Raw genomic sequence first — 11,665 nt, forward strand, 5'->3', positions numbered from 1 at the left:
ACCAAAAAGCCTTTCAAATTCCCATCAGTATATTGGACAGCATTATCACCTCCCCTGAACTCGAAATATGGAATAGTTATTATCCATCCAAAAGCATGAAATAAACTTTGCACTCTGGAGTTTTTATTTTGAAGCTCGTTAGACTCACCTTGTTTCCCTGAAATTCATCTTTATTTACGAACACAAGGTGCACCCACCATGGTGAAACAGGTATCTCACACATGACTTCTCATACCCTTAACCATGGGGTTTTTTGTCTAAAAGACCCCAAATTTGTTTAATTATTTATTTTTTCACTTTATTCATTTGTGTGTAGGAAAAGCAACAAATACTCTTTGTTGTGGGAAGGTAATAATTTCAGGGCAGTCTCTTGAGTATCCATATTCTTCAGAAAGTAAAATAATTTTTCACATAGTTAATAAAAAAAGGAAGTTAGAGGTCAAGAGTGAAGCATCCATTGATGTTCTAATATTCTATTTCTTTATTGCCTTTGTTTGCAGTGAGAGAACAAAATTACAGTGACTGCAATTTTTTTTAATACATTTGCAATAGAGTGTTGGTAGATTGCTGACTCTCGGCACTCAAAGTCCTTGAAAAAGCCCTCAAATAAAAAATGCTGAAAGGAGACCCTCTTCTATTAAAGTCAAAGTAAATTTCACTGATAGCTTCCCAAGTCCAGAATTTCAGTGTATTCTAAGTGTTCTTCAAACAGATTTGATGATACACTTGAAACCTTCAGTTGGACAGAAAGTCTTGTCTCTTGTCCATGTTCCCTCCATGACTCCAGAGTTTCTTTTGATCATTTTTTTGCCTTCTCACTGGTCTTCCCTCAAAATAGAAAGGATCCAGTCCTAAAAACTCCTGCAGAGTTTTTTTCTCTTCTCTCTCACTTCTTTCCTCCATCCCTTTCAATGAATTCTTGTGCCGGTTACGTCTGCAGTGCTGCTGACACTGAGTGGGGTACTCTTACCCAGTAATCATCTGCACAGCTGAGGTGTTGTCTCCCTTGTCCACTCCTAAATTTACTTTATTTTTATGTCAAGGAATATCTTGAGCATTTGTGCTTGGAGTTCTGATTCACTGAGTGGAGTTTCAGTTCTCTGGAATCCTCTAGATCTGGCTGAACAGGAGTCTTGCGGTTTAAATGCAGCCTGGAGCCCAACACCTCACAGCTGCTCACTTCTGATCCCAACAGGATGTAGAGAAAATAAATGGGAGGGTAAAAATGAGAAAACTCACAGGTTGATATAAGAACAGTTTTATAATTCAAATAAAATAATAATTGTGACAGAAAACAACAGCAATAATAACAACAACCATAACCATAGCAACAATAAGCATAATCATACCCTTAATACAATATGATGAAAAGGGAAATAATTTTTTAAAACAGAGGAAGCACAGTAAACCTGCAGAAAAACAAATGATGCAAATGAAAAACAATTTTTCATGACTAACCAAGTAATTTTTCAAGCCCAACCAGTCCCCAAGCAGCCATCCCTAGCCAAATTTTCCCACTAGTTTATATGCTGAGCATGATGCCATAGAGTCTGGAATACCCTTTGGGACAGTTGGAATGAGAAGAGAAAAGACCTTGACTCTGTGTAAGTGCTGCTTAGAAATAACTAAAATGTCACTGAATTATCAATCCTGCTTTCAGCACATTTCCAAAATTTAAGCTCATATTAGCAACCGTGAAAAAAAACTAATGCTGCTCCAAAAAAAATTCAGCATGTGAGGTTTTTACTGTGAAGGGGACAGGAAGGGTATCTTGTTCCCTAGAAGTCTTAATTCCTTAGAAGCCTTAATTCCTTAACACCTCCATTGGGACAGACAAGAACAGAAGTTGGCTACCATCATAATGGGGGTAAATTAACAGGGATTCGTGACTTTTGTATGTTTTTTTCCCTTGTGTCATTGCAGAAATCCCTCCTGACTTCATGGATTCTTTGCACAGAAGTCACCACAACAAATACTGGCTACAGAAATACATCACTCACAACAACCAGGTTAGATTTGATTTACTTCCTGGAGCTAAATTCCTTACCAGTTCCCAGGGAGCCACAGCCATTCAGAGGAACATTCCTTTTCCATAAAAAACCTACTAAGACTTTCAAAAATCCAGCCTCTCCAGTACAGTCCCAAAGGCATTTCTGGGGGCTGTTCAGTGTCCTGAATTTCCAGGAAGGTCATTAAGCTGGAACATTGTAAGTTGCTAATAAATCTTAAGTTCTATGCCCTGGAAATAGAATCCAAGAGAAATCAGGATCCTCTTGCAGTGACTTAATACAGACACTGTCCCACTGCAGTAAATCTTCTCTATGTGCAGTGATTAGAGCTGTGATTTAGGAGCTTTTCAGACACCTACAGTAAATAACAAGGTTTTTCAGTGGTTGTTACATTGTCATATATCCTGCAGCCTTCCCACTCAATTCTTTTTCGGGGATTGATTTTAGGGGACCTACAGGAGATTGTCTGGAATGGTTGACACTCTTCTTTTTCTGGATCTGTGTCACAGACACATCCTCAAAGGCTCCCAGGCTCCCTGCCCAAACAAAGCAGCAAGTCCCCTTCAGGAAAGCATCCAGAAGCTCTTGGCAAGATAAACTCAGCTCCAGACAATTGGCTCCAAGCAGTTATGGATGTGAAGCGTGTCTATTTCTGCTGCCCTTCATCCAAAGCAATAATACTTCAGTGCTATCCCAGAAAGATTTGTGCATTCCAACACTTTTATTTCCAACCTATAAATGTGTGCATCAAGGAATGAAATGTGCCCTCATTGTCATCCTGTAGAGACAGAGCTCTGGAGTGTTACAGCTCTGTGCCCTCACATGAACAATGAAACCTCTAGTAATTCCTTTTCAGCGGCTCTCCAAACCATGTCTACCTCTTCCCACCTGCCAATGTCAGATTTTCTGAAAAATCCCTTTGCCCAGGATTCTTCTCCTGGGAAGCTGAGAAGCCTCAGAGAAAAATGAAAACAGTAATTATCTGATTTGCTTCTCTTGTGTTTTGCTTCTTTAGAATGTGTTTGGAGGTTGTTTACCCACAGGTGCATGTTTGATTGGTTTAATGTGAATTGTTTTGACTCAATGACCAATCACGGTCAGGCTGTGTCAGGACTCTGGAAGGAGTCACAAATTTTCATTAGCATTCTTTCTAGCTTTCTGTCTATATCCTTTCTCTATTCTTTAGTACAGTTTAGTATGGTTTTAGTATAGCATTCCTTAGCATTATATAGATCATAATATAATAAATTAGCCTTCTAAGAACATGGAGTCAGATTCATTCCTTTCTCCTCCATCTGAGGACCCAAAAATACCACACCCACCTTCATTCCTCGCTCAAGTATGGAATCACAGAATCACTGAGGTTGGGAAAACCCTCCAAGACCATGGAGTCCAAGCTGTGCCAAACCCCCAATTTGACCTCAGCCAAGAGCACTGAGTGCCACCATCAGGTGACACCTCCAAGGATGGGGACTCCAAACCTCCCTGGGCAGCTCTTTCCATGGCCTAACCATCCTTTCCATGGGGAAATTCCTCCTGGTGTCCAACCTGAGCCTCCTCTGGAGCCAAATGAGGCCATTCCCTCTCCTCCTGTCCCTGTCCATAGGAGCAGAGCCTGACCCCCCATGCCCCCTCAGCTGTCCCCTCCTGTCAGGTTCTGCACAAAACCAAACTCAGAATCAACAAATTCCTTCCTGTGCTGCCAAAAACTTCCAAACTTTTGTGTGGAAAACCAAAAGTGAGACGAACAATTTGTCTGAGATTGATTCCATGCTTTGTGGCAGCAATGCTAATAAAGCAAATTTTGTGATTTTGTGTATTTACACTGGAAGATGCAATAATGGAAATAAGAGGGCCATGTCTAAATGCAAGCTGTGTTTTTTAGAACTGCCAAATTCAAAAATAAAGGGAAATTTAGGTATTGAAATAATAACAAAGAAAATATTTTAGGCCTTCTTTTCCTTTAATAGATTGATTTAAATTCTAATTAGAAAAGAAAAATAATGGCTTTTGGTTGTTCTTTTTCAAAAAGAAGTTTCTACACTTGTTTTTCAGTTCTACAAGTCACTACTTCTTTAGGAATTAAAAGAAACAGATTCTTAGTGAAACAAAGGTAAGATTGCGAGTCAGCTACACATAATTTCAGGTTAAATTGTCTTCAGCCTGTTTTCTATCACAGCTGCTTTTAGTGCTTATTGGGATGTGGAAATGTCTCTGTAGTGGCTAAAAATAAAGAACACTCCAGCAGGGATGGAATGAAAAGCCATTTTTGTCTGTGTTTTAAAGTGCTCTGTGCTTCACACACTTAAGTCATAGCTGAGGTTTTATTAGGTAGAAAGAGAAACCTCTTTTCTTTTTTTTTGGAACTTCTAGGACCAAAATGTTTTTGAGTAAGAAAAATAATGTAATTTTAGGTTTTAAATACAACAAAAACTCTACAACATTTTCAATTATTGCAATGTGAAAAACATTATTTATTTAATGTCAGGCATAAAATAATACACAATGTGTATTGAATATATACAGTATATACCTTTTAAAAGAGGACCAAAAGGTAACAGTTAGAATAAAACATAAATATTTTGACATTGGAGGAACTCTTGATCCAAAATTTACCTTGCCTTTACCATTTTCTTCTTGCCTTTCACTTCTCAAGTCTGTGTAGCTCCATTAAATGTTTGGCCTTGAGTCAAGTTTTTGTTGTTTTTTTTTCAGGAAAAGTATTTTACTGGATCGTTTCCATGGATTTCAGCACCTGGTTTTGATGGAAAAAGTAAAGATTTTCCTCTGGTTGAGTATTTATTCATTCAGGTGTGTGTCTGGAGAAAGTTCTACCTTGCTCCTTTCCTTCTTTAGATGGTCTGCACAACACATCAGTTTTTCAGACTAAGTCAGAAAATTCTACATTCAGAGCTTTTATTTATATATTTACTCAAATTCCATGAAGCCAAACTTTGTGAGACATTAATTATAAAATTTTAATAACAAAGTGGCTAAAAATGTAATAGAAATTATTTCATCCCTCAAAATGGACAACTTTGGCTTTTGAAGGGGTGTTTCTTCCTTTCCTCTGAACACACAGGAACAGGTATTTAAAATGGCCAGAGTACATAATTTTTCAGTCGATTGAATTAAGGTAAAATCAGTTTAAGTCCATTTTCTAAGCATTTCTTCTGCTGCTAATTTCAATATTGGTTGTGGGTTGAGTTTTCTTCTGGGGGGAGTGATTTTAAAAAAATATTTTCTTTGCTTAGTGTTTTGAGGGTTTTTAAAATATTTCATTATTTTTTTGCTTTTTGAAGGTGTGACGAATTTTTTCTTCTCTTATTAATGTTATTTTTTTAAGTGGTAAAACATCATAATCCATATAATGCATGAAATATGGTGGGGTGGTGCCAAGGGGAATGCAGAGAACAGCACCTCACTTTTTAAACTTCCCACTTTTATTTTGGATTACTGCAGTTCCCAGTATGATTTATTTCACTGTTTCCTGTGTCTTTCCTATGCCAAAATTGTCTATTAACAGGAGAGCAAAAAGTTATTAAATGGTAAAACACATTTTGCAGTGATAGGACAAAGAATAATGGGTAGAAATTAAAAGAAATGTAGGGGAATTTAGGTCAGATAGTGGGAAAAAATTGTTTCCTGTGAAGGTAGGCAGGCCCTGGCACAGGGTGCCCAGAGAAGCTGTGGCTGCCCCTGGATCCCTGGAAGTGTCCAAGGCCAGGTTGGATGGGGCTTGGAGCAGCCTGGCTGTAAAATTATAAAATAAATTTATGTTAAAGGAACTTCATCCTTTCATGTTTTTACATGAGTGGAAATGGATCAAAATCACATCCAGAGTTTGAATTTTTAATAATCACATACAGATCTACTAAATTAGAACAGACATTTAAAGAAGTCAACAGTGTCAACAAGTATCATCTTTACTGGAAGTCAAAGTCAATATCTTTTTCAATTTTTTTTGTTTCATTTTAAGCTTTTCCCAGTCATTATGTTTTTATTTTGATTACATTATTGGCTGAGAATATTAAAGTGAATAACCAAACACATTTTGAACCTTTTTCCACAGGAACATGACAATGCAAGTTTGCTGTACAGATTCTATCTATTCTATCTGTTTGCTAAAAACAGATATCTGTTTATGCTTTTTTGGGTTTTTTTTTTAAAGAATGCTGATAATCATTGTTGAATACAGTCACAGAGGACTGAAGAAATATTTTAAATACTTGAAAATTTGGTATGAGATAATTGGTGATAAGCACTGCTTCCCAAACTGGAAATGTCTTTCTCATTTTTAATTTTCTTTTTAGTGTCACACTGCATTTTTTACCCTTTATTTAGACAACAAATCCTGTAGGGTTTTTCTCTGATTGTTGATTTGGATTCATCTCAGCTACAGAGACCTGAAAGCCCATGGGTGTTGGAAAGTTTGGCTTTTCCAGAGTGGTGATTCCAGTATAATTTCCAATGGAATCAGACAGAATTGCTGAGTCTAGCAGCAATGTTCTGGTAAACATTTAGTCCTGGCCCACTGCTCTGCATTGATCAGAACCTCAGCTAGAGCAGGACTGTGGCATTCACGCTTTCTGAAAAATCCCTTCACCCAGATTTTTCTCCTGCGAAGCTGAGAAGCCTCAGAGAAAAAGGAAAACAATTCTTATCTCATTGGCTTCTCCCGTGTTTTGCTGCTTTGGAATGTGCTTGGAGATTGTTTACCCACAGGTGATTGTTTCATTGGTTTCATGTGAATTGTTTTGAGTCTTTGGCCAATCAGGGCCAAACTGTGTCAGGACTCTGGAGAGAGTCAGGAGTTTTCATTATTATCTTTTTAGCCTTCTGTCTGTATCCTTTTTGTATTCTTTAGTATAGTATAGTTTAGTATTCTTTAATATAACATAGTGTCATAAAATAATAAATTAGCCTTCTGAGAACATGGAGTCAGATTCATCATTCCTCCCTTTGTCTGGGGGGAAAAGCAAATACAATACAGGACCTTATCCAAACTGCTTTTGAACCTCGCCAAGGATGGCGACTCTACAACACCTGGGGCAGCCTGCTCCTGTTCAGCCACCCTCTCTCTAAAGAGGAGTTTTCTTATGCTTAAACTGAATTTCTGCCTTATTTATGGTACTATGGTATTTCTGGTATTTTAGTTTCTGCCTGGCTCCTCAGTTTGGGAAGGACCTTGGGACACTGAGCACATCCAGAGGGGACAGCGAGGCTGGAAAGGGGCTGGGAACACAAACCCTGAGAGGAACCCCTGAGGGAGCTGGGGGTGCTCAGCCTGGAGAAAAGGAGACTCAGGGCTGCCCTCATCACTCTGCACAGCTCCTGAAAGGTGCCTGTGCTCAGCTGGGGCTGGGCTCTTTCTCCAGCAGCACTGACACAACCAGAGCACACAGCCTCCAGCTGCACCAAGGGAAATACAGGCTGGATATCAGGAAAAAGTTTTTCCAGAAAGAGTGATAAAGTTCTGGAATGGCTGCCTGGGGAGGTGGTGCAGTCCCCATCCCTGGGTGTGTTTAACAAAGCCTGGATGTGGCACTGGGTGCCAGGGTTGAGTTGAGCTGTTGGGGCTGGGTTGGACTCGATGATCTTGAAGGTCTCTTCCAACCTCGTGATTCTGTGATTCTATGATCATCCCTAAGGACTCCAAGGGAATTTTCTGCCAAGTTACTTTCCAACCTGTTGGCCCCTATTGCATCCTTCTGCGTGGAGTTATTCCTCTTCAAGGAATAAAATTAAAACTCACTTAGATTTAACACTGAAATATTAAGATGCTGCCGCATGAATCACTCTCGTGGCAATGTACCTGCATCTAATTCCTCTGGGCTTTAATGCATTCCAACAGGAAGCAAGTGCTTATACACCTTTCAAGGGCTGGAACTAATCAGTCTGCTAAAAATCATAGAGAATATGTATGAAGGTAAAAAACCCCAGTCATTAATCCTTTTTCTGTTTCTCAGAATTACCAGAGCCTTCAGAGCTCCCAGATCTGGTCCATTTTAAATAACCTCAGCCTGATTTTGATGCTGCTGTTTGCTTCAAACTCCTTTAATCTTTGAAGAAAACTGTTCCAGTGAAAAAATTGAATGTATCATCACTGAAATAAAATCTAAGGAGGGACATGAAGCTCTGCTGGTCTGACTCTCCCTCTCACTGCCTTCATTATTTAATGCAACACTTGAGAAGTTGCCTAAACTCATGGGAAATTACAAATCCCCTCAGTGCATTGAGCAGAAGGAGCAATTCTATTTCCAGTGCAGTTATTTGATCAGAACCCTTTGTTCCATACAAACAGGTGTGTGCTTCAGTCATTTTGCTTTTCAGAGTGCAGAAACTCAGCCCTTTAGTTTATTCTTCACACCTGAATGAGTCTCACCTCCAGCAGGAACTTTGAGACCTTCTCAGTGAAAATGAGAGCTTTGTTCCTAACAGCACATCACAACCCAAAGCTGCTCAGAAGAAGAAGATGTTGCACAAGACTGGGATGGAGAATGACAGGTGAAGGTTCTCCCTCTTTTCAGGTGTTTTCTTTGTGGGGGCTGAGCCAACATTGGACACCTTTGTTAAACTGAGTGAAACTTTCTCCTTGAGCAACCCCACAGAAACCAAAGGAACTCTCTCTGGAAGGTGTTCTGCTCCCAGAGAGCAGAGACAAGGATATTTTGATCCTTGAAAGATCTAAATTATGATCTGGGCAAGAGCATATCCTTCTGGACAGGACTTGGGCAGACAGGTGGATTAAAAGGCTTGTGGTAGACTGAGGGACAGACCCTTTATCTGGCACCTTTTGGGACTCATTCTCTCCTTTGACAGAGTCTGTGTTTTCCATTCTGTGGCCTTCAGCTGCCATCAAAGGGTGTATGTGATGGTGCCCACCCTTGTGTGGGGTGATGCCATTCCACTGTCCCATCTAGGAGTGTTCAAAGCACGCTTCTCCTCACATTTGAGGCTAGATTGTTCCTTTATCTAGTAGGTCAATTTATTATTACTGTTTTCTCCTCCTCTTTGTAGGCAACCTTAATCCTGGGCCCTGGAAGGGACTGCACTGGGGTGTGACTTTGTTTTGAGTGTGGTTTTGCACCAAATGATCTTCAGAGGTCCTTTTAAATATAAATCAGTCTCTGTTTAGGGCTTGAAGCCAAGCCAGGAATATAAAATATGTAAATCCAGGCAGTAATTCTTAGCAGGCATTGCTGGGATGGTGCTCTGTGCGTGACAAGGTTCTACAGCTTAGATCAAAATGAGTAATGGGTTTGTCCCCCAACATGCAGAACATCCCTGCACTTAATGGGGCAGAGACAATGGGAGGAGAAGGGGAGAAGAGGACAGAGCTACAGGCTCCAGATGGAATTTTTCTTGCCTTTCCTAGTAAGGTTTCCCTCAGATAAGTGAATTCTGTGAGCCTGGGGCCTAAAGCTCATCCTGTTTATTGCATACCTGAGTGCTTTTTCATGATTATCATCTCCACAAGACAACACAGATGGTTCAGACACATTTCTCTGTTGGCACCTGCAGTCTGGGATTCCAACAAACCTTTTGGTATTATCCCAGAATCCCAGAATGGTTTGGATTGGGAGGGACCTTAAAGATCACCTTATTCTACACCTTCCACTCTCACAGGTTGTTCCAAGCCCCATCCAGCCTGGCCTTGGCACATCCAGGGATTCAGGGGCATCCACAGCTCCTTTGCACACCCTGTTCTGGTGCCTCATTACCCTCACAGCCAAGAATTTCTTCCTCATATCTAATTTAAATCTCTCTGTTTTTACTCTAAACCTCTCCCATTTACACCTACCTGTTGGAGCCCTGGCTGCTGAGAATTTCAGACTTTCTGTGCTGCCAGGCACTGACCCCCAAGAGAGCACTGCATTGACCTGAGGCTGTGGAGAAGCTTCCAAAATGGAATGACAGAACTGGGATTGTGGGTGTGGAGTTTGAATGGAAGTGTGTGATATCACAGGCTGGGAAACTCAAAGTTTAAGGGTTTAGAATATAGTAATATAGATAAAGTAAGATGGAGGTTTTAGGGTGGAGGCTTTTTTAGGATGGAGGCTGCTCCTTCTTCTTCTCCATGGGTTTGGGTGGTTTTGTGTAATTGGATAAAAAAGTTCCCGTTACAGCCATGGGTGGTTGGTTATTGGGTTAAAAGTAAAAATAATTGAGGTGTTATTCCTTAATTGGACAGCTGATCCTTCAAAGGCCTTGCAGAGAGAGAGAGGGGGCTCCATTTTTAGTTTGTTGGAGTGAAATTCTGGGACAGAAGAAGTTGTATTTTAAATTTTAAATGGGGTTTTTAAGGCTGAAAAGTGGAATGGGAGCAAAACCCCAAACCCCAGGTGTCTGCAGGTGCCTTTTTTGCCACCAGTCTGCTGCAGCCTCTCAGGAAAATGTCACCTCCCTCTCCTGGGTTCACAGTGACTTCAGAGGTTTAAGAGAGGGAAAACAAATGTGTGACAGCCTCAAACTCAGAGATGTAATGAATATTGTTTTACAGTGATATTTTTAGGCTAAACAAAAATAGGTGGGAGTCAGTGCTGCCAGTGGAATATTTGCTTGCAAAGGTGATTGATACTGAGTTTAATTAAAATAGATCCTCCCACACAAGTCCCTCCTCTCCCACTAAAATCCTTCTAGAAATTACTATTTATTGTTTATATATAGCTAGAGGTTTTTTATAGCTGATTCTTGGCCTGATAACAGTAGGTCTGACCTTGACTTTGAAAGTAGTGGGATATAGAGTTTATAAATTTTATAGTTTTCCATTTCATTCCTCTTCCCATACAAAAGTTTATTTACTTTCTCCTTTCTATTTCTCCTCAATCATCCATGTAGTGTCTTACTTTGTTTTGTTCTGTTCTACTTTATTTTCCTTCTATAGCACACTCTTATTTCTTTCCTTATCTTCTTCAATTTAATATATGCTCTGTTAGTGTTTGCTCCACAGCTCAATATATTTTACATTTATCTGAATTAGATTTCATTTCTACCTATAACACTGATCTTGCATTTAAATTGTTCCTGTTTTCTTTCATCTGGCTACTCCAATTCCTGAAACTTTCATCCATTAGCTTGAAATATACATTTTTCAATACCGTAGTCATAGTTATTTATAAAAATATCCAAAAACCTGCAGACAGAGAGCAGATCTTTCCATAAATCAGCGACCCAGATTTGCTCTGAGCTGTTTTTAGATGGAGCACATTTACTGTGACAACCCTTAATTTATATTGGGAAAGATAAAAATGTAACAAGAACTAGTATTGGAAAAAATTATATTTAATCCTCTTTCTCTTGTGTTTAGAAGGGTCTTCCACACAGAAACAACAAGAAAACACAGTTGTAGGGCCATTAAAAAACTCCAGCAAATTTGGAAGGTTTAGATTTATCACCTCAAGACCTCTTTTTCCAGTAAAACTTATTATTTTCCTCACTTTTTTCTGCCCTTAGTGCACCTTGACTGGCAAGACTTTCCCTGGATCATGGCCTCTCAAGACTGAGGACTTCTGGGAAAAGGGAAAGTTCAGTTTAAACCAGCAAGAATAATGGGGCCCCAACAACCCCTGACAGGCACTGTTCTACTCTAAAACATTTCAATTTTTCTGTAAACAGCAGGATGTTGCTGATAATTGTATTTTCCAAGCAGTTTG

General features: G+C 39.6%; 1 long non-coding RNA gene across 2 annotated transcripts; it reads right to left on the reverse strand.

The window, feature by feature from the left end:
• Positions 1 to 563: 563 nt before the first annotated feature.
• LOC135286818 (uncharacterized) lies at positions 564 to 9,914 on the reverse strand. Of its 2 annotated transcripts, XR_010350850.1 has the most exons (4): positions 9,814 to 9,914; positions 4,626 to 4,764; positions 2,048 to 2,239; positions 564 to 1,182 (listed from the first exon to the last, which is right to left on the reverse strand). It is a non-coding gene; the product is annotated as an uncharacterized LOC135286818 (long non-coding RNA). The 2 variants fall into 2 exon arrangements; XR_010350849.1 differs by lacking the exon at positions 2,048 to 2,239.
• Between the last annotated feature and the right edge of the window lie 1,751 nt (positions 9,915 to 11,665).

The sequence above is a fragment of the Passer domesticus genome, chromosome 1 (assembly GCF_036417665.1).
Source record: "Passer domesticus isolate bPasDom1 chromosome 1, bPasDom1.hap1, whole genome shotgun sequence".
Classification (NCBI taxonomy): Eukaryota; Metazoa; Chordata; class Aves; order Passeriformes; family Passeridae; genus Passer; species Passer domesticus.